This window comes from Spea bombifrons, chromosome 2 (genome assembly GCF_027358695.1).
Source record: "Spea bombifrons isolate aSpeBom1 chromosome 2, aSpeBom1.2.pri, whole genome shotgun sequence".
Lineage (NCBI taxonomy): Eukaryota > Metazoa > Chordata > Amphibia > Anura > Pelobatidae > Spea > Spea bombifrons.
Genome location: NC_071088.1, coordinates 140,079,335 through 140,096,243, shown reverse-complemented (window position 1 = coordinate 140,096,243; position 16,909 = coordinate 140,079,335). Strand labels below are relative to the sequence as shown.

At 54.4% G+C, this 16,909-nt stretch overlaps 22 non-coding genes across 22 annotated transcripts; all 22 read right to left on the bottom strand.

Annotated features, from left to right (window-relative positions):
- Positions 1-185: 185 nt before the first annotated feature.
- Positions 186-349, bottom strand: LOC128480882 (U1 spliceosomal RNA). The gene has a single exon (XR_008350664.1). It is a non-coding gene; the product is annotated as a U1 spliceosomal RNA (small nuclear RNA).
- Positions 350-862: 513 nt separating this feature from the next.
- Positions 863-1,078, bottom strand: LOC128481246 (small nucleolar RNA U3). The gene has a single exon (XR_008350998.1). It is a non-coding gene; the product is annotated as a small nucleolar RNA U3 (small nucleolar RNA).
- Positions 1,079-1,690: 612 nt separating this feature from the next.
- LOC128481100 (U1 spliceosomal RNA) lies at positions 1,691-1,854 on the bottom strand. The gene has a single exon (XR_008350872.1). It is a non-coding gene; the product is annotated as a U1 spliceosomal RNA (small nuclear RNA).
- Positions 1,855-2,390: 536 nt separating this feature from the next.
- Positions 2,391-2,606, bottom strand: LOC128475571 (small nucleolar RNA U3). Its single transcript, XR_008346625.1, has one exon. It is a non-coding gene; the product is annotated as a small nucleolar RNA U3 (small nucleolar RNA).
- A 613-nt stretch (positions 2,607-3,219) lies between these two features.
- Positions 3,220-3,383, bottom strand: LOC128480881 (U1 spliceosomal RNA). Its single transcript, XR_008350663.1, has one exon. It is a non-coding gene; the product is annotated as a U1 spliceosomal RNA (small nuclear RNA).
- Positions 3,384-3,919: 536 nt separating this feature from the next.
- Positions 3,920-4,135, bottom strand: LOC128475570 (small nucleolar RNA U3). The gene has a single exon (XR_008346624.1). It is a non-coding gene; the product is annotated as a small nucleolar RNA U3 (small nucleolar RNA).
- Positions 4,136-4,748: 613 nt separating this feature from the next.
- LOC128480880 (U1 spliceosomal RNA) lies at positions 4,749-4,912 on the bottom strand. Its single transcript, XR_008350662.1, has one exon. It is a non-coding gene; the product is annotated as a U1 spliceosomal RNA (small nuclear RNA).
- A 536-nt stretch (positions 4,913-5,448) lies between these two features.
- LOC128475510 (small nucleolar RNA U3) lies at positions 5,449-5,664 on the bottom strand. Its single transcript, XR_008346567.1, has one exon. It is a non-coding gene; the product is annotated as a small nucleolar RNA U3 (small nucleolar RNA).
- A 612-nt stretch (positions 5,665-6,276) lies between these two features.
- On the bottom strand, positions 6,277-6,440 carry LOC128480879 (U1 spliceosomal RNA). Its single transcript, XR_008350661.1, has one exon. It is a non-coding gene; the product is annotated as a U1 spliceosomal RNA (small nuclear RNA).
- Positions 6,441-6,976: 536 nt separating this feature from the next.
- Positions 6,977-7,192, bottom strand: LOC128475481 (small nucleolar RNA U3). Its single transcript, XR_008346540.1, has one exon. It is a non-coding gene; the product is annotated as a small nucleolar RNA U3 (small nucleolar RNA).
- A 612-nt stretch (positions 7,193-7,804) lies between these two features.
- LOC128480878 (U1 spliceosomal RNA) lies at positions 7,805-7,968 on the bottom strand. The gene has a single exon (XR_008350660.1). It is a non-coding gene; the product is annotated as a U1 spliceosomal RNA (small nuclear RNA).
- A 536-nt stretch (positions 7,969-8,504) lies between these two features.
- Positions 8,505-8,720, bottom strand: LOC128475568 (small nucleolar RNA U3). The gene has a single exon (XR_008346623.1). It is a non-coding gene; the product is annotated as a small nucleolar RNA U3 (small nucleolar RNA).
- Positions 8,721-9,333: 613 nt separating this feature from the next.
- On the bottom strand, positions 9,334-9,497 carry LOC128480877 (U1 spliceosomal RNA). Its single transcript, XR_008350659.1, has one exon. It is a non-coding gene; the product is annotated as a U1 spliceosomal RNA (small nuclear RNA).
- A 536-nt stretch (positions 9,498-10,033) lies between these two features.
- LOC128475567 (small nucleolar RNA U3) lies at positions 10,034-10,249 on the bottom strand. Its single transcript, XR_008346622.1, has one exon. It is a non-coding gene; the product is annotated as a small nucleolar RNA U3 (small nucleolar RNA).
- Positions 10,250-10,862: 613 nt separating this feature from the next.
- On the bottom strand, positions 10,863-11,026 carry LOC128480876 (U1 spliceosomal RNA). Its single transcript, XR_008350658.1, has one exon. It is a non-coding gene; the product is annotated as a U1 spliceosomal RNA (small nuclear RNA).
- Positions 11,027-11,562: 536 nt separating this feature from the next.
- On the bottom strand, positions 11,563-11,778 carry LOC128475644 (small nucleolar RNA U3). Its single transcript, XR_008346695.1, has one exon. It is a non-coding gene; the product is annotated as a small nucleolar RNA U3 (small nucleolar RNA).
- Positions 11,779-12,390: 612 nt separating this feature from the next.
- Positions 12,391-12,554, bottom strand: LOC128480983 (U1 spliceosomal RNA). The gene has a single exon (XR_008350761.1). It is a non-coding gene; the product is annotated as a U1 spliceosomal RNA (small nuclear RNA).
- A 536-nt stretch (positions 12,555-13,090) lies between these two features.
- On the bottom strand, positions 13,091-13,306 carry LOC128475662 (small nucleolar RNA U3). Its single transcript, XR_008346712.1, has one exon. It is a non-coding gene; the product is annotated as a small nucleolar RNA U3 (small nucleolar RNA).
- Positions 13,307-13,918: 612 nt separating this feature from the next.
- On the bottom strand, positions 13,919-14,082 carry LOC128480875 (U1 spliceosomal RNA). Its single transcript, XR_008350657.1, has one exon. It is a non-coding gene; the product is annotated as a U1 spliceosomal RNA (small nuclear RNA).
- Positions 14,083-14,618: 536 nt separating this feature from the next.
- On the bottom strand, positions 14,619-14,834 carry LOC128481149 (small nucleolar RNA U3). The gene has a single exon (XR_008350907.1). It is a non-coding gene; the product is annotated as a small nucleolar RNA U3 (small nucleolar RNA).
- A 612-nt stretch (positions 14,835-15,446) lies between these two features.
- LOC128481108 (U1 spliceosomal RNA) lies at positions 15,447-15,610 on the bottom strand. Its single transcript, XR_008350880.1, has one exon. It is a non-coding gene; the product is annotated as a U1 spliceosomal RNA (small nuclear RNA).
- Positions 15,611-16,146: 536 nt separating this feature from the next.
- On the bottom strand, positions 16,147-16,362 carry LOC128475668 (small nucleolar RNA U3). Its single transcript, XR_008346717.1, has one exon. It is a non-coding gene; the product is annotated as a small nucleolar RNA U3 (small nucleolar RNA).
- Positions 16,363-16,909: the final 547 nt, after the last annotated feature.

The window sequence follows — 16,909 nt, the reverse complement described above, 5'->3', positions numbered from 1 at the left end:
GCAGGAGCAACACCTGACGAGGCCGCAAAGAGCCTGGGGCGGCACGCTTTTCCCTAACCATAACGGAGGCGCGCCTTAAGGCGCTAGAGCAGCCCCCTTAGGAGGCAGCGGCAAGGGCCACGCCTGGAGAACCACCAGCTGATACCGGAGATAATCCCCGGGCTCTATCGTTAAACCGGGATGATCAGGGGAAAGCGCGAACGCAGTCCCCCACTACCAGAAATTATGCAGTCGAGTTTCCCGCATTTGGGGAAATCGCAGGGGTCAGCACAGCCGGAGTGCAATGGCTGAGCCTCACCCTGGGAGAACCCCCTTCGTGATCAGGGTATCTCCCCTGCCAGGTAAGTATGAGTTGCCATAGGAGATGGTGGGGGGCGCCACTTCCACACCCCTCGCTAAAGTCGTGGTGGGGGTTACTGCTCCAACACTCGGCTCTGTGCAGAACAGCTGCGTGGACAAGGTGCCTGCACACAGGAAATTCCTCATCGTTGCCCTTCAGGGAAAAGTCTTCCCGTGTTAAGCTGCGCTCGTAAAATCCAGCATTCCCAGAGCGCTTTGCAGCACAAAAATTTGCGGGACCTCGCGCCGGGGAAGGAGCATTTACCCCTTGGCGACCTTAACGCACGAGCCGGGCAACAGGACTTGGCTACCATTTGATGTTGGTACGCAGAACGTTTCCACGAAAGGCTCATGAAACATAGGCCACATTAAGCCCCTCGCGAGGCGTCTATCCTGTTAAGAGTAGGCCTGCCTCGAAAGCTAGTACGGTCGGCATAGAAGGAAGGCCCTCGAAAGAGGCCAACAAACACAATTAAGGCCGCATCCGCAGAAAGCACAGCTCGACGCGTCGCTACGAGAAGTAACCGCTCAGCTTGCGCGTTCCCCCTCCTAACCTGCCCTCGGGAAGAAAGGAACAGTCATCAAAAGCAACAGGCAGCCGTTAGCCACGGCGCTTGATACTCGCTTCGCGCTCAGGGGAACGCACGTGAGCTCTTCATCACGGTTACCGAGCCTGACCACTTCCGAGCACGTTTCTCCGGTCGGGCGCTATAGAAACGATCCCTGAAAGTATAGTCTTGACGTCCGCCCTGCGAGGGACACCGTCCCACCAAAAGGCATCGCTATATAGCTTGCAGCGACAAACTAAAGCTAAGACATTCGCACAACACCGAAAGAGAAGAAGACTTTGCAATGCATGAATCTTATGAAAACAAACAAAAAAAAAAACAATTCGTAACGCTTTTTCTTAGAAGTCAATGCGTGAAGTAGGCTAGATTGCGTTTATTCAACCACTGAACATACATTACATCCAAGGCAGGCTGCGAGGCAGCGCAGAACGGCAACATCAGCGGCTTGGCCGAGGACGCTCTGTGATGGCGTTTTTGCACGCTTTGGAAAAGCAAGAAGGAAAAAAAACCAACCAGAGAAGCGTGAGTGATGAGACCACACGTTTAAGATTTAAGACCTCCCAGGGGTGGGGCTTATGCAGATATATTGTCTCTGACGCAGGAGCAACACCTGACGAGGCCGCAAAGAGCCTGGGGCGGCACCCTTTTCCCTAACCATAACGGAGGCGCGCCTTAAGGCGCTAGAGCAGCCCCCTTAGGAGGCAGCGGCAAGGGCCACGCCTGGAGAACCACCAGCTGATACCGGAGATAATCCCCGGGCTCTATCGTTAAACCGGGATGATCAGGGGAAAGCGCGAACGCAGTCCCCCACTACCAGAAATTATGCAGTCGAGTTTCCCGCATTTGGGGAAATCGCAGGGGTCAGCACAGCCGGAGTGCAATGGCTGAGCCTCACCCTGGGAGAACTCCTTTCGTGATCAGGGTATCTCCCCTGCCAGGTAAGTATGAGTTGCCATAGGAGATGGTGGGGGGCGCCACTTCCACAACCCTCGCTAAAGTCGTGGTGGGGGTTACTGCTCCAACACTCGGCTCTGTGCAGAACAGCTGCGTGGACAAGGTGCCTGCACACAGGAAATTCCTCATCGTTGCCCTTCAGGGAAAAGTCTTCCCGTGTTAAGCTGCGCTCGTAAAATCCAGCATTCCCAGAGCGCTTTGCAGCACAAAAATTTGCACGCGGTAGCACCGCCCATCAGCGGGACCTCGCGCCGGGGAAGGAGCATTTACCCCTTGGCGACCTTAACGCACGAGCCGGGCAACAGGACTTGGCTACCATTTGATGTTGGTACGCAGAACGTTTCCACGAAAGGCTCATGAAACATAGGCCACATTAAGCCCCTCGCGAGGCGTCTATCCTGTTAAGAGTAGGCCTGCCTCGAAAGCTAGTACGGTCGGCATAGAAGGAAGGCCCTCGAAAGAGGCCAACAAACACAATTAAGGCCGCATCCGCAGAAAGCACAGCTCGACGCGTCGCTACGAGAAGTAACCGCTCAGCTTGCGCGTTCCCCCTCCTAACCTGCCCTCGGGAAGAAAGGAACAGTCATCAGAAGCAACAGGCAGCCGTTAGCCACGGCGCTTGATACTCGCTTCGCGCTCAGGGGAACGCACGTGAGCTCTTCATCACGGTTACCGAGCCTGACCACTTCCGAGCACGTTTCTCCGGTCGGGCGCTATAGAAACGATCCCTGAAAGTATAGTCTTGACGTCCGCCCTGCGAGGGACACCGTCCCACCAAAAGGCATCGCTATATAGCTTGCAGCGACAAACTAAAGCTAAGACATTCGCACAACACCGAAAGAGAAGAAGACTTTGCAATGCATGAATCTTATGAAAACAAACAAAAAAAAAAACCAATTCGTAACGCTTTTTCTTAGAGGTCAATGCGTGAAGTAGGCTAGATTGCGTTTATTCAACCACTGAACATACATTACATCCAAGGCAGGCTGCGAGGCAGCGCAGAACGGCAACATCAGCGGCTTGGCCGAGGACGCTCTGTGATGGCGTTTTTGCACGCTTTGGAAAAGCAAGAAGGAAAAAAAACCAACCAGAGAAGCGTGAGTGATGAGACCACACGTTTAAGATTTAAGACCTCCCAGGGGTGGGGCTTATGCAGATATATTGTCTCTGACGCAGGAGCAACACCTGACGAGGCCGCAAAGAGCCTGGGGCGGCACCCTTTTCCCTAACCATAACGGAGGCGCGCCTTAAGGCGCTAGAGCAGCCCCCTTAGGAGGCAGCGGCAAGGGCCACGCCTGGAGAACCACCAGCTGATACCGGAGATAATCCCCGGGCTCTATCGTTAAACCGGGATGATCAGGGGAAAGCGCGAACGCAGTCCCCCACTACCAGAAATTATGCAGTCGAGTTTCCCGCATTTGGGGAAATCGCAGGGGTCAGCACAGCCGGAGTGCAATGGCTGAGCCTCACCCTGGGAGAACCCCCTTCGTGATCAGGGTATCTCCCCTGCCAGGTAAGTATGAGTTGCCATAGGAGATGGTGGGGGGCGCCACTTCCACACCCCTCGCTAAAGTCGTGGTGGGGGTTACTGCTCCAACACTCGGCTCTGTGCAGAACAGCTGCGTGGACAAGGTGCCTGCACACAGGAAATTCCTCATCGTTGCCCTTCAGGGAAAAGTCTTCCCGTGTTAAGCTGCGCTCGTAAAATCCAGCATTCCCAGAGCGCTTTGCAGCACAAAAATTTGCACGCGGTAGCACCGCCCATCAGCGGGACCTCGCGCCGGGGAAGGAGCATTTACCCCTTGGCGACCTTAACGCACGAGCCGGGCAACAGGACTTGGCCACCATTTGATGTTGGTACGCAGAACGTTTCCACGAAAGGCTCATGAAACATAGGCCACATTAAGCCCCTCGCGAGGCGTCTATCCTGTTAAGAGTAGGCCTGCCTCGAAAGCTAGTACGGTCGGCATAGAAGGAAGGCCCTCGAAAGAGGCCAACAAACACAATTAAGGCCGCATCCGCAGAAAGCACAGCTCGACGCGTCGCTACGAGAAGTAACCGCTCAGCTTGCGCGTTCCCCCTCCTAACCTGCCCTCGGGAAGAAAGGAACAGTCATCAGAAGCAACAGGCAGCCGTTAGCCACGGCGCTTGATACTCGCTTCGCGCTCAGGGGAACGCACGTGAGCTCTTCATCACGGTTACCGAGCCTGACCACTTCCGAGCACGTTTCTCCGGTCGGGCGCTATAGAAACGATCCCTGAAAGTATAGTCTTGACGTCCGCCCTGCGAGGGACACCGTCCCACCAAAAGGCATCGCTATATAGCTTGCAGCGACAAACTAAAGCTAAGACATTCGCACAACACCGAAAGAGAAGAAGACTTTGCAATGCATGAATCTTATGAAAACAAACAAAAAAAAAAACCAATTCGTAACGCTTTTTCTTAGAGGTCAATGCGTGAAGTAGGCTAGATTGCGTTTATTCAACCACTGAACATACATTACATCCAAGGCAGGCTGCGAGGCAGCGCAGAACGGCAACATCAGCGGCTTGGCCGAGGACGCTCTGTGATGGCGTTTTTGCACGCTTTGGAAAAGCAAGAAGGAAAAAAAACCAACCAGAGAAGCGTGAGTGATGAGACCACACGTTTAAGATTTAAGACCTCCCAGGGGTGGGGCTTATGCAGATACATTGTCTCTGACGCAGGAGCAACACCTGACGAGGCCGCAAAGAGCCTGGGGCGGCACCCTTTTCCCTAACCATAACGGAGGCGCGCCTTAAGGCGCTAGAGCAGCCCCCTTAGGAGGCAGCGGCAAGGGCCACGCCTGGAGAACCACCAGCTGATACCGGAGATAATCCCCGGGCTCTATCGTTAAACCGGGATGATCAGGGGAAAGCGCGAACGCAGTCCCCCACTACCAGAAATTATGCAGTCGAGTTTCCCGCATTTGGGGAAATCGCAGGGGTCAGCACAGCCGGAGTGCAATGGCTGAGCCTCACCCTGGGAGAACCCCCTTCGTGATCAGGGTATCTCCCCTGCCAGGTAAGTATGAGTTGCCATAGGAGATGGTGGGGGGCGCCACTTCCACACCCCTCGCTAAAGTCGTGGTGGGGGTTACTGCTCCAACACTCGGCTCTGTGCAGAACAGCTGCGTGGACAAGGTGCCTGCACACAGGAAATTCCTCATCGTTGCCCTTCAGGGAAAAGTCTTCCCGTGTTAAGCTGCGCTCGTAAAATCCAGCATTCCCAGAGCGCTTTGCAGCACAAAAATTTGCACGCGGTAGCACCGCCCATCAGCGGGACCTCGCGCCGGGGAAGGAGCATTTACCCCTTGGCGACCTTAACGCACGAGCCGGGCAACAGGACTTGGCTACCATTTGATGTTGGTACGCAGAACGTTTCCACGAAAGGCTCATGAAACATAGGCCACATTAAGCCCCTCGCGAGGCGTCTATCCTGTTAAGAGTAGGCCTGCCTCGAAAGCTAGTACGGTCGGCATAGAAGGAAGGCCCTCGAAAGAGGCCAACAAACACAATTAAGGCCGCATCCGCAGAAAGCACAGCTCGACGCGTCGCTACGAGAAGTAACCGCTCAGCTTGCGCGTTCCCCCTCCTAACCTGCCCTCGGGAAGAAAGGAACAGTCATCAAAAGCAACAGGCAGCCGTTAGCCACGGCGCTTGATACTCGCTTCGCGCTCAGGGGAACGCACGTGAGATCTTCATCACGGTTACCGAGCCTGACCACTTCCGAGCACGTTTCTCCGGTCGGGCGCTATAGAAACGATCCCTGAAAGTATAGTCTTGACGTCCGCCCTGCGAGGGACACCGTCCCACCAAAAGGCATCGCTATATAGCTTGCAGCGACAAACTAAAGCTAAGACATTCGCACAACACCGAAAGAGAAGAAGACTTTGCAATGCATGAATCTTATGAAAACAAACAAAAAAAAAACCAATTCGTAACGCTTTTTCTTAGAAGTCAATGCGTGAAGTAGGCTAGATTGCGTTTATTCAACCACTGAACATACATTACATCCAAGGCAGGCTGCGAGGCAGCGCAGAACGGCAACATCAGCGGCTTGGCCGAGGACGCTCTGTGATGGCGTTTTTGCACGCTTTGGAAAAGCAAGAAGGAAAAAAAACCAACCAGAGAAGCGTGAGTGATGAGACCACACGTTTAAGATTTAAGACCTCCCAGGGGTGGGGCTTATGCAGATACATTGTCTCTGACGCAGGAGCAACACCTGACGAGGCCGCAAAGAGCCTGGGGCGGCACCCTTTTCCCTAACCATAACGGAGGCGCGCCTTAAGGCGCTAGAGCAGCCCCCTTAGGAGGCAGCGGCAAGGGCCACGCCTGGAGAACCACCAGCTGATACCGGAGATAATCCCCGGGCTCTATCGTTAAACCGGGATGATCAGGGGAAAGCGCGAACGCAGTCCCCCACTACCAGAAATTATGCAGTCGAGTTTCCCGCATTTGGGGAAATCGCAGGGGTCAGCACAGCCGGAGTGCAATGGCTGAGCCTCACCCTGGGAGAACCCCCTTCGTGATCAGGGTATCTCCCCTGCCAGGTAAGTATGAGTTGCCATAGGAGATGGTGGGGGGCGCCACTTCCACACCCCTCGCTAAAGTCGTGGTGGGGGTTACTGCTCCAACACTCGGCTCTGTGCAGAACAGCTGCGTGGACAAGGTGCCTGCACACAGGAAATTCCTCATCGTTGCCCTTCAGGGAAAAGTCTTCCCGTGTTAAGCTGCGCTCGTAAAATCCAGCATTCCCAGAGCGCTTTGCAGCACAAAAATTTGCACGCGGTAGCACCGCCCATCAGCGGGACCTCGCGCCGGGGAAGGAGCATTTACCCCTTGGCGACCTTAACGCACGAGCCGGGCAACAGGACTTGGCTACCATTTGATGTTGGTACGCAGAACGTTTCCACGAAAGGCTCATGAAACATAGGCCACATTAAGCCCCTCGCGAGGCGTCTATCCTGTTAAGAGTAGGCCTGCCTCGAAAGCTAGTACGGTCGGCATAGAAGGAAGGCCCTCGAAAGAGGCCAACAAACACAATTAAGGCCGCATCCGCAGAAAGCACAGCTCGACGCGTCGCTACGAGAAGTAACCGCTCAGCTTGCGCGTTCCCCCTCCTAACCTGCCCTCGGGAAGAAAGGAACAGTCATCAGAAGCAACAGGCAGCCGTTAGCCACGGCGCTTGATACTCGCTTCACGCTCAGGGGAACGCACGTGAGCTCTTCATCACGGTTACCGAGCCTGACCACTTCCGAGCACGTTTCTCCGGTCGGGCGCTATAGAAACGATCCCTGAAAGTATAGTCTTGACGTCCGCCCTGCGAGGGACACCGTCCCACCAAAAGGCATCGCTATGTAGCTTGCAGCGACAAACTAAAGCTAAGACATTCGCACAACACCGAAAGAGAAGAAGACTTTGCAATGCATGAATCTTATGAAAACAAACAAAAAAAAAACCAATTCGTAACGCTTTTTCTTAGAGGTCAATGCGTGAAGTAGGCTAGATTGCGTTTATTCAACCACTGAACATACATTACATCCAAGGCAGGCTGCGAGGCAGCGCAGAACGGCAACATCAGCGGCTTGGCCGAGGACGCTCTGTGATGGCGTTTTTGCACGCTTTGGAAAAGCAAGAAGGAAAAAAAACCAACCAGAGAAGCGTGAGTGATGAGACCACACGTTTAAGATTTAAGACCTCCCAGGGGTGGGGCTTATGCAGATATATTGTCTCTGACGCAGGAGCAACACCTGACGAGGCCGCAAAGAGCCTGGGGCGGCACCCTTTTCCCTAACCATAACGGAGGCGCGCCTTAAGGCGCTAGAGCAGCCCCCTTAGGAGGCAGCGGCAAGGGCCACGCCTGGAGAACCACCAGCTGATACCGGAGATAATCCCCGGGCTCTATCGTTAAACCGGGATGATCAGGGGAAAGCGCGAACGCAGTCCCCCACTACCAGAAATTATGCAGTCGAGTTTCCCGCATTTGGGGAAATCGCAGGGGTCAGCACAGCCGGAGTGCAATGGCTGAGCCTCACCCTGGGAGAACCCCCTTCGTGATCAGGGTATCTCCCCTGCCAGGTAAGTATGAGTTGCCATAGGAGATGGTGGGGGGCGCCACTTCCACACCCCTCGCTAAAGTCGTGGTGGGGGTTACTGCTCCAACACTCGGCTCTGTGCAGAACAGCTGCGTGGACAAGGTGCCTGCACACAGGAAATTCCTCATCGCTGCCCTTCAGGGAAAAGTCTTCCCGTGTTAAGCTGCGCTCGTAAAATCCAGCATTCCCAGAGCGCTTTGCAGCACAAAAATTTGCACGCGGTAGCACCGCCCATCAGCGGGACCTCGCGCCGGGGAAGGAGCATTTACCCCTTGGCGACCTTAACGCACGAGCCGGGCAACAGGACTTGGCTACCATTTGATGTTGGTACGCAGAACGTTTCCACGAAAGGCTCATGAAACATAGGCCACATTAAGCCCCTCGCGAGGCGTCTATCCTGTTAAGAGTAGGCCTGCCTCGAAAGCTAGTACGGTCGGCATAGAAGGAAGGCCCTCGAAAGAGGCCAACAAACACAATTAAGGCCGCATCCGCAGAAAGCACAGCTCGACGCGTCGCTACGAGAAGTAACCGCTCAGCTTGCGCGTTCCCCCTCCTAACCTGCCCTCGGGAAGAAAGGAACAGTCATCAGAAGCAACAGGCAGCCGTTAGCCACGGCGCTTGATACTCGCTTCGCGCTCAGGGGAACGCACGTGAGCTCTTCATCACGGTTACCGAGCCTGACCACTTCCGAGCACGTTTCTCCGGTCGGGCGCTATAGAAACGATCCCTGAAAGTATAGTCTTGACGTCCGCCCTGCGAGGGACACCGTCCCACCAAAAGGCATCGCTATATAGCTTGCAGCGACAAACTAAAGCTAAGACATTCGCACAACACCGAAAGAGAAGAAGACTTTGCAATGCATGAATCTTATGAAAACAAACAAAAAAAAAAAACAATTCGTAACGCTTTTTCTTAGAAGTCAATGCGTGAAGTAGGCTAGATTGCGTTTATTCAACCACTGAACATACATTACATCCAAGGCAGGCTGCGAGGCAGCGCAGAACGGCAACATCAGCGGCTTGGCCGAGGACGCTCTGTGATGGCGTTTTTGCACGCTTTGGAAAAGCAAGAAGGAAAAAAAACCAACCAGAGAAGCGTGAGTGATGAGACCACACGTTTAAGATTTAAGACCTCCCAGGGGTGGGGCTTATGCAGATATATTGTCTCTGACGCAGGAGCAACACCTGACGAGGCCGCAAAGAGCCTGGGGCGGCACCCTTTTCCCTAACCATAACGGAGGCGCGCCTTAAGGCGCTAGAGCAGCCCCCTTAGGAGGCAGCGGCAAGGGCCACGCCTGGAGAACCACCAGCTGATACCGGAGATAATCCCCGGGCTCTATCGTTAAACCGGGATGATCAGGGGAAAGCGCGAACGCAGTCCCCCACTACCAGAAATTATGCAGTCGAGTTTCCCGCATTTGGGGAAATCGCAGGGGTCAGCACAGCCGGAGTGCAATGGCTGAGCCTCACCCTGGGAGAACCCCCTTCGTGATCAGGGTATCTCCCCTGCCAGGTAAGTATGAGTTGCCATAGGAGATGGTGGGGGGCGCCACTTCCACACCCCTCGCTAAAGTCGTGGTGGGGGTTACTGCTCCAACACTCGGCTCTGTGCAGAACAGCTGCGTGGACAAGGTGCCTGCACACAGGAAATTCCTCATCGCTGCCCTTCAGGGAAAAGTCTTCCCGTGTTAAGCTGCGCTCGTAAAATCCAGCATTCCCAGAGCGCTTTGCAGCACAAAAATTTGCACGCGGTAGCACCGCCCATCAGCGGGACCTCGCGCCGGGGAAGGAGCATTTACCCCTTGGCGACCTTAACGCACGAGCCGGGCAACAGGACTTGGCTACCATTTGATGTTGGTACGCAGAACGTTTCCACGAAAGGCTCATGAAACATAGGCCACATTAAGCCCCTCGCGAGGCGTCTATCCTGTTAAGAGTAGGCCTGCCTCGAAAGCTAGTACGGTCGGCATAGAAGGAAGGCCCTCGAAAGAGGCCAACAAACACAATTAAGGCCGCATCCGCAGAAAGCACAGCTCGACGCGTCGCTACGAGAAGTAACCGCTCAGCTTGCGCGTTCCCCCTCCTAACCTGCCCTCGGGAAGAAAGGAACAGTCATCAGAAGCAACAGGCAGCCGTTAGCCACGGCGCTTGATACTCGCTTCGCGCTCAGGGGAACGCACGTGAGCTCTTCATCACGGTTACCGAGCCTGACCACTTCCGAGCACGTTTCTCCGGTCGGGCGCTATAGAAACGATCCCTGAAAGTATAGTCTTGACGTCCGCCCTGCGAGGGACACCGTCCCACCAAAAGGCATCGCTATATAGCTTGCAGCGACAAACTAAAGCTAAGACATTCACACAACACCGAAAGAGAAGAAGACTTTGCAATGCATGAATCTTATGAAAACAAACAAAAAAAAAAACCAATTCGTAACGCTTTTTCTTAGAGGTCAATGCGTGAAGTAGGCTAGATTGCGTTTATTCAACCACTGAACATACATTACATCCAAGGCAGGCTGCGAGGCAGCGCAGAACGGCAACATCAGCGGCTTGGCCGAGGACGCTCTGTGATGGCGTTTTTGCACGCTTTGGAAAAGCAAGAAGGAAAAAAAACCAACCAGAGAAGCGTGAGTGATGAGACCACACGTTTAAGATTTAAGACCTCCCAGGGGTGGGGCTTATGCAGATATATTGTCTCTGACGCAGGAGCAACACCTGACGAGGCCGCAAAGAGCCTGGGGCGGCACCCTTTTCCCTAACCATAACGGAGGCGCACCTTAAGGCGCTAGAGCAGCCCCCTTAGGAGGCAGCGGCAAGGGCCACGCCTGGAGAACCACCAGCTGATACCGGAGATAATCCCCGGGCTCTATCGTTAAACCGGGATGATCAGGGGAAAGCGCGAACGCAGTCCCCCACTACCAGAAATTATGCAGTCGAGTTTCCCGCATTTGGGGAAATCGCAGGGGTCAGCACAGCCGGAGTGCAATGGCTGAGCCTCACCCTGGGAGAACCCCCTTCGTGATCAGGGTATCTCCCCTGCCAGGTAAGTATGAGTTGCCATAGGAGATGGTGGGGGGCGCCACTTCCACACCCCTCGCTAAAGTCGTGGTGGGGGTTACTGCTCCAACACTCGGCTCTGTGCAGAACAGCTGCGTGGACAAGGTGCCTGCACACAGGAAATTCCTCATCGTTGCCCTTCAGGGAAAAGTCTTCCCGTGTTAAGCTGCGCTCGTAAAATCCAGCATTCCCAGAGCGCTTTGCAGCACAAAAATTTGCACGCGGTAGCACCGCCCATCAGCGGGACCTCGCGCCGGGGAAGGAGCATTTACCCCTTGGCGACCTTAACGCACGAGCCGGGCAACAGGACTTGGCTACCATTTGATGTTGGTACGCAGAACGTTTCCACGAAAGGCTCATGAAACATAGGCCACATTAAGCCCCTCGCGAGGCGTCTATCCTGTTAAGAGTAGGCCTGTCTCGAAAGCTAGTACGGTCGGCATAGAAGGAAGGCCCTCGAAAGAGGCCAACAAACACAATTAAGGCCGCATCCGCAGAAAGCACAGCTCGACGCGTCGCTACGAGAAGTAACCGCTCAGCTTGCGCGTTCCCCCTCCTAACCTGCCCTCGGGAAGAAAGGAACAGTCATCAAAAGCAACAGGCAGCCGTTAGCCACGGCGCTTGATACTCGCTTCGCGCTCAGGGGAACGCACGTGAGCTCTTCATCACGGTTACTGAGCCTGACCACTTCCGAGCACGTTTCTCCGGTCGGGCGCTATAAAAACGATCCCTGAAAGTATAGTCTTGACGTCCGCCCTGCGAGGGACACCGTCCCACCAAAAGGCATCGCTATATAGCTTGCAGCGACAAACTAAAGCTAAGACATTCGCACAACACCGAAAGAGAAGAAGACTTTGCAATGCATGAATCTTATGAAAACAAACAAAAAAAAACCCAATTCGTAACGCTTTTTCTTAGAAGTCAATGCGTGAAGTAGGCTAGATTGCGTTTATTCAACCACTGAACATACATTACATCCAAGGCAGGCTGCGAGGCAGCGCAGAACGGCAACATCAGCGGCTTGGCCGAGGACGCTCTGTGATGGCGTTTTTGCACGCTTTGGAAAAGCAAGAAGGAAAAAAAACCAACCAGAGAAGCGTGAGTGATGAGACCACACGTTTAAGATTTAAGACCTCCCAGGGGTGGGGCTTATGCAGATATATTGTCTCTGACGCAGGAGCAACACCTGACGAGGCCGCAAAGAGCCTGGGGCGGCACCCTTTTCCCTAACCATAACGGAGGCGCGCCTTAAGGCGCTAGAGCAGCCCCCTTAGGAGGCAGCGGCAAGGGCCACGCCTGGAGAACCACCAGCTGATACCGGAGATAATCCCCGGGCTCTATCGTTAAACCGGGATGATCAGGGGAAAGCGCGAACACAGTCCCCCACTACCAGAAATTATGCAGTCGAGTTTCCCGCATTTGGGGAAATCGCAGGGGTCAGCACAGCCGGAGTGCAATGGCTGAGCCTCACCCTGGGAGAACCCCCTTCGTGATCAGGGTATCTCCCCTGCCAGGTAAGTATGAGTTGCCATAGGAGATGGTGGGGGGCGCCACTTCCACACCCCTCGCTAAAGTCGTGGTGGGGGTTACTGCTCCAACACTCGGCTCTGTGCAGAACAGCTGCGTGGACAAGGTGCCTGCACACAGGAAATTCCTCATCGTTGCCCTTCAGGGAAAAGTCTTCCCGTGTTAAGCTGCGCTCGTAAAATCCAGCATTCCCAGAGCGCTTTGCAGCACAAAAATTTGCACGCGGTAGCACCGCCCATCAGCGGGACCTCACGCCGGGGAAGGAGCATTTACCCCTTGGCGACCTTAACGCACGAGCCGGGCAACAGGACTTGGCTACCATTTGATGTTGGTACGCAGAACGTTTCCACGAAAGGCTCATGAAACATAGGCCACATTAAGCCCCTCGCGAGGCGTCTATCCTGTTAAGAGTAGGCCTGCCTCGAAAGCTAGTACGGTCGGCATAGAAGGAAGGCCCTCGAAAGAGGCCAACAAACACAATTAAGGCCGCATCCGCAGAAAGCACAGCTCGACGCGTCGCTACGAGAAGTAACCGCTCAGCTTGCGCGTTCCCCCTCCTAACCTGCCCTCGGGAAGAAAGGAACAGTCATCAGAAGCAACAGGCAGCCGTTAGCCATGGCGCTTGATACTCGCTTCGCGCTCAGGGGAACGCACGTGAGCTCTTCATCACGGTTACCGAGCCTGACCACTTCCGAGCACGTTTCTCCGGTCGGGCGCTATAGAAACGATCCCTGAAAGTATAGTCTTGACGTCCGCCCTGCGAGGGACACCGTCCCACCAAAAGGCATCGCTATATAGCTTGCAGCGACAAACTAAAGCTAAGACATTCGCACAACACCGAAAGAGAAGAAGACTTTGCAATGCATGAATCTTATGAAAACAAACAAAAAAAAAACCAATTCGTAACGCTTTTTCTTAGAGGTCAATGCGTGAAGTAGGCTAGATTGCGTTTATTCAACCACTGAACATACATTACATCCAAGGCAGGCTGCGAGGCAGCGCAGAACGGCAACATCAGCGGCTTGGCCGAGGACGCTCTGTGATGGCGTTTTTGCACGCTTTGGAAAAGCAAGAAGGAAAAAAAACCAACCAGAGAAGCGTGAGTGATGAGACCACACGTTTAAGATTTAAGACCTCCCAGGGGTGGGGCTTATGCAGATATATTGTCTCTGACGCAGGAGCAACACCTGACGAGGCCGCAAAGAGCCTGGGGCGGCACCCTTTTCCCTAACCATAACGGAGGCGCGCCTTAAGGCGCTAGAGCAGCCCCCTTAGGAGGCAGCAGCAAGGGCCACGCCTGGAGAACCACCAGCTGATACCGGAGATAATCCCCGGGCTCTATCGTTAAACCGGGATGATCAGGGGAAAGCGCGAACGCAGTCCCCCACTACCAGAAATTATGCAGTCGAGTTTCCCGCATTTGGGGAAATCGCAGGGGTCAGCACAGCCGGAGTGCAATGGCTGAGCCTCACCCTGGGAGAACCCCCTTCGTGATCAGGGTATCTCCCCTGCCAGGTAAGTATGAGTTGCCATAGGAGATGGTGGGGGGCGCCACTTCCACACCCCTCGCTAAAGTCGTGGTGGGGGTTACTGCTCCAACACTCGGCTCTGTGCAGAACAGCTGCGTGGACAAGGTGCCTGCACACAGGAAATTCCTCATCGTTGCCCTTCAGGGAAAAGTCTTCCCGTGTTAAGCTGCGCTCGTAAAATCCAGCATTCCCAGAGCGCTTTGCAGCACAAAAATTTGCACGCGGTAGCACCGCCCATCAGCGGGACCTCGCGCCGGGGAAGGAGCATTTACCCCTTGGCGACCTTAACGCACGAGCCGGGCAACAGGACTTGGCTACCATTTGATGTTGGTACGCAGAACGTTTCCACGAAAGGCTCATGAAACATAGGCCACATTAAGCCCCTCGCGAGGCGTCTATCCTGTTAAGAGTAGGCCTGCCTCGAAAGCTAGTACGGTCGGCATAGAAGGAAGGCCCTCGAAAGAGGCCAACAAACACAATTAAGGCCGCATCCGCAGAAAGCACAGCTCGACGCGTCGCTACGAGAAGTAACCGCTCAGCTTGCGCGTTCCCCCTCCTAACCTGCCCTCGGGAAGAAAGGAACAGTCATCAAAAGCAACAGGCAGCCGTTAGCCACGGCGCTTGATACTCGCTTCGCGCTCAGGGGAACGCACGTGAGCTCTTCATCACGGTTACCGAGCCTGACCACTTCCGAGCACGTTTCTCCGGTCGGGCACTATAGAAACGATCCCTGAAAGTATAGTCTTGACGTCCGCCCTGCGAGGGACACCGTCCCACCAAAAGGCATCGCTATATAGCTTGCAGCGACAAACTAAAGCTAAGACATTCGCACAACACCGAAAGAGAAGAAGACTTTGCAATGCATGAATCTTATGAAAACAAACAAAAAAAAAACCAATTCGTAACGCTTTTTCTTAGAAGTCAATGCGTGAAGTAGGCTAGATTGCGTTTATTCAACCACTGAACATACATTACATCCAAGGCAGGCTGCGAGGCAGCGCAGAACGGCAACATCAGCGGCTTGGCCGAGGACGCTCTGTGATGGCGTTTTTGCACGCTTTGGAAAAGCAAGAAGGAAAAAAAACCAACCAGAGAAGCGTGAGTGATGAGACCACACGTTTAAGATTTAAGACCTCCCAGGGGTGGGGCTTATGCAGATATATTGTCTCTGACGCAGGAGCAACACCTGACGAGGCCGCAAAGAGCCTGGGGCGGCACCCTTTTCCCTAACCATAACGGAGGCGCGCCTTAAGGCGCTAGAGCAGCCCCCTTAGGAGGCAGCGGCAAGGGCCACGCCTGGAGAACCACCAGCTGATACCGGAGATAATCCCCGGGCTCTATCGTTAAACCGGGATGATCAGGGGAAAGCGCGAACGCAGTCCCCCACTACCAGAAATTATGCAGTCAAGTTTCCCGCATTTGGGGAAATCGCAGGGGTCAGCACAGCCGGAGTGCAATGGCTGAGCCTCACCCTGGGAGAACTCCCTTCGTGATCAGGGTATCTCCCCTGCCAGGTAAGTATGAGTTGCCATAGGAGATGGTGGGGGGCGCCACTTCCACACCCCTCGCTAAAGTCGTGGTGGGGGTTACTGCTCCAACACTCGGCTCTGTGCAGAACAGCTGCGTGGACAAGGTGCCTGCACACAGGAAATTCCTCATCGTTGCCCTTCAGGGAAAAGTCTTCCCGTGTTAAGCTGCGCTCGTAAAATCCAGCATTCCCAGAGCGCTTTGCAGCACAAAAATTTGCACGCGGTAGCACCGCCCATCAGCGGGACCTCGCGCCGGGGAAGGAGCATTTACCCCTTGGCGACCTTAACGCACGAGCCGGGCAACAGGACTTGGCTACCATTTGATGTTGGTACGCAGAACGTTTCCACGAAAGGCTCATGAAACATAGGCCACATTAAGCCCCTCGCGAGGCGTCTATCCTGTTAAGAGTAGGCCTGCCTCGAACGCTAGTACGGTCGGCATAGAAGGAAGGCCCTCGAAAGAGGCCAACAAACACAATTAAGGCCGCATCCGCAGAAAGCACAGCTCGACGCGTCGCTACGAGAAGTAACCGCTCAGCTTGCGCGTTCCCCCTCCTAACCTGCCCTCGGGAAGAAAGGAACAGTCATCAGAAGCAACAGGCAGCCGTTAGCCACGGCGCTTGATACTCGCTTCGCGCTCAGGGGAACGCACGTGAGCTCTTCATCACGGTTACCGAGCCTGACCACTTCCGAGCACGTTTCTCCGGTCGGGCGCTATAGAAACGATCCCTGAAAATATAGTCTTGACGTCCGCCCTGCGAGGGACACCGTCCCACCAAAAGGCATCGCTATATAGCTTGCAGCGACAAACTAAAGCTAAGACATTCGCACAACACCGAAAGAGAAGAAGACTTTGCAATGCATGAATCTTATGAAAACAAACAAAAAAAAAACCAATTCGTAACGCTTTTTCTTAGAGGTCAATGCGTGAAGTAGGCTAGATTGCGTTTATTCAACCACTGAACATACATTACATCCAAGGCAGGCTGCGAGGCAGCGCAGAACGGCAACATCAGCGGCTTGGCCGAGGACGCTCTGTGATGGCGTTTTTGCACGCTTTGGAAAAGCAAGAAGGAAAAAAAACCAACCAGAGAAGCGTGAGTGATGAGACCACACGTTTAAGATTTAAGACCTCCCAGGGGTGGGGCTTATGCAGATATATTGTCTCTGACGCAGGAGCAACACTTGACGAGGCCGCAAAGAGCCTGGGGCGGCACGCTTTTCCCTAACCATAACGGAGGCGCGCCTTAAGGCGCTAGAGCAGCCCCCTTAGGAGGCAGCGGCAAGGGCCA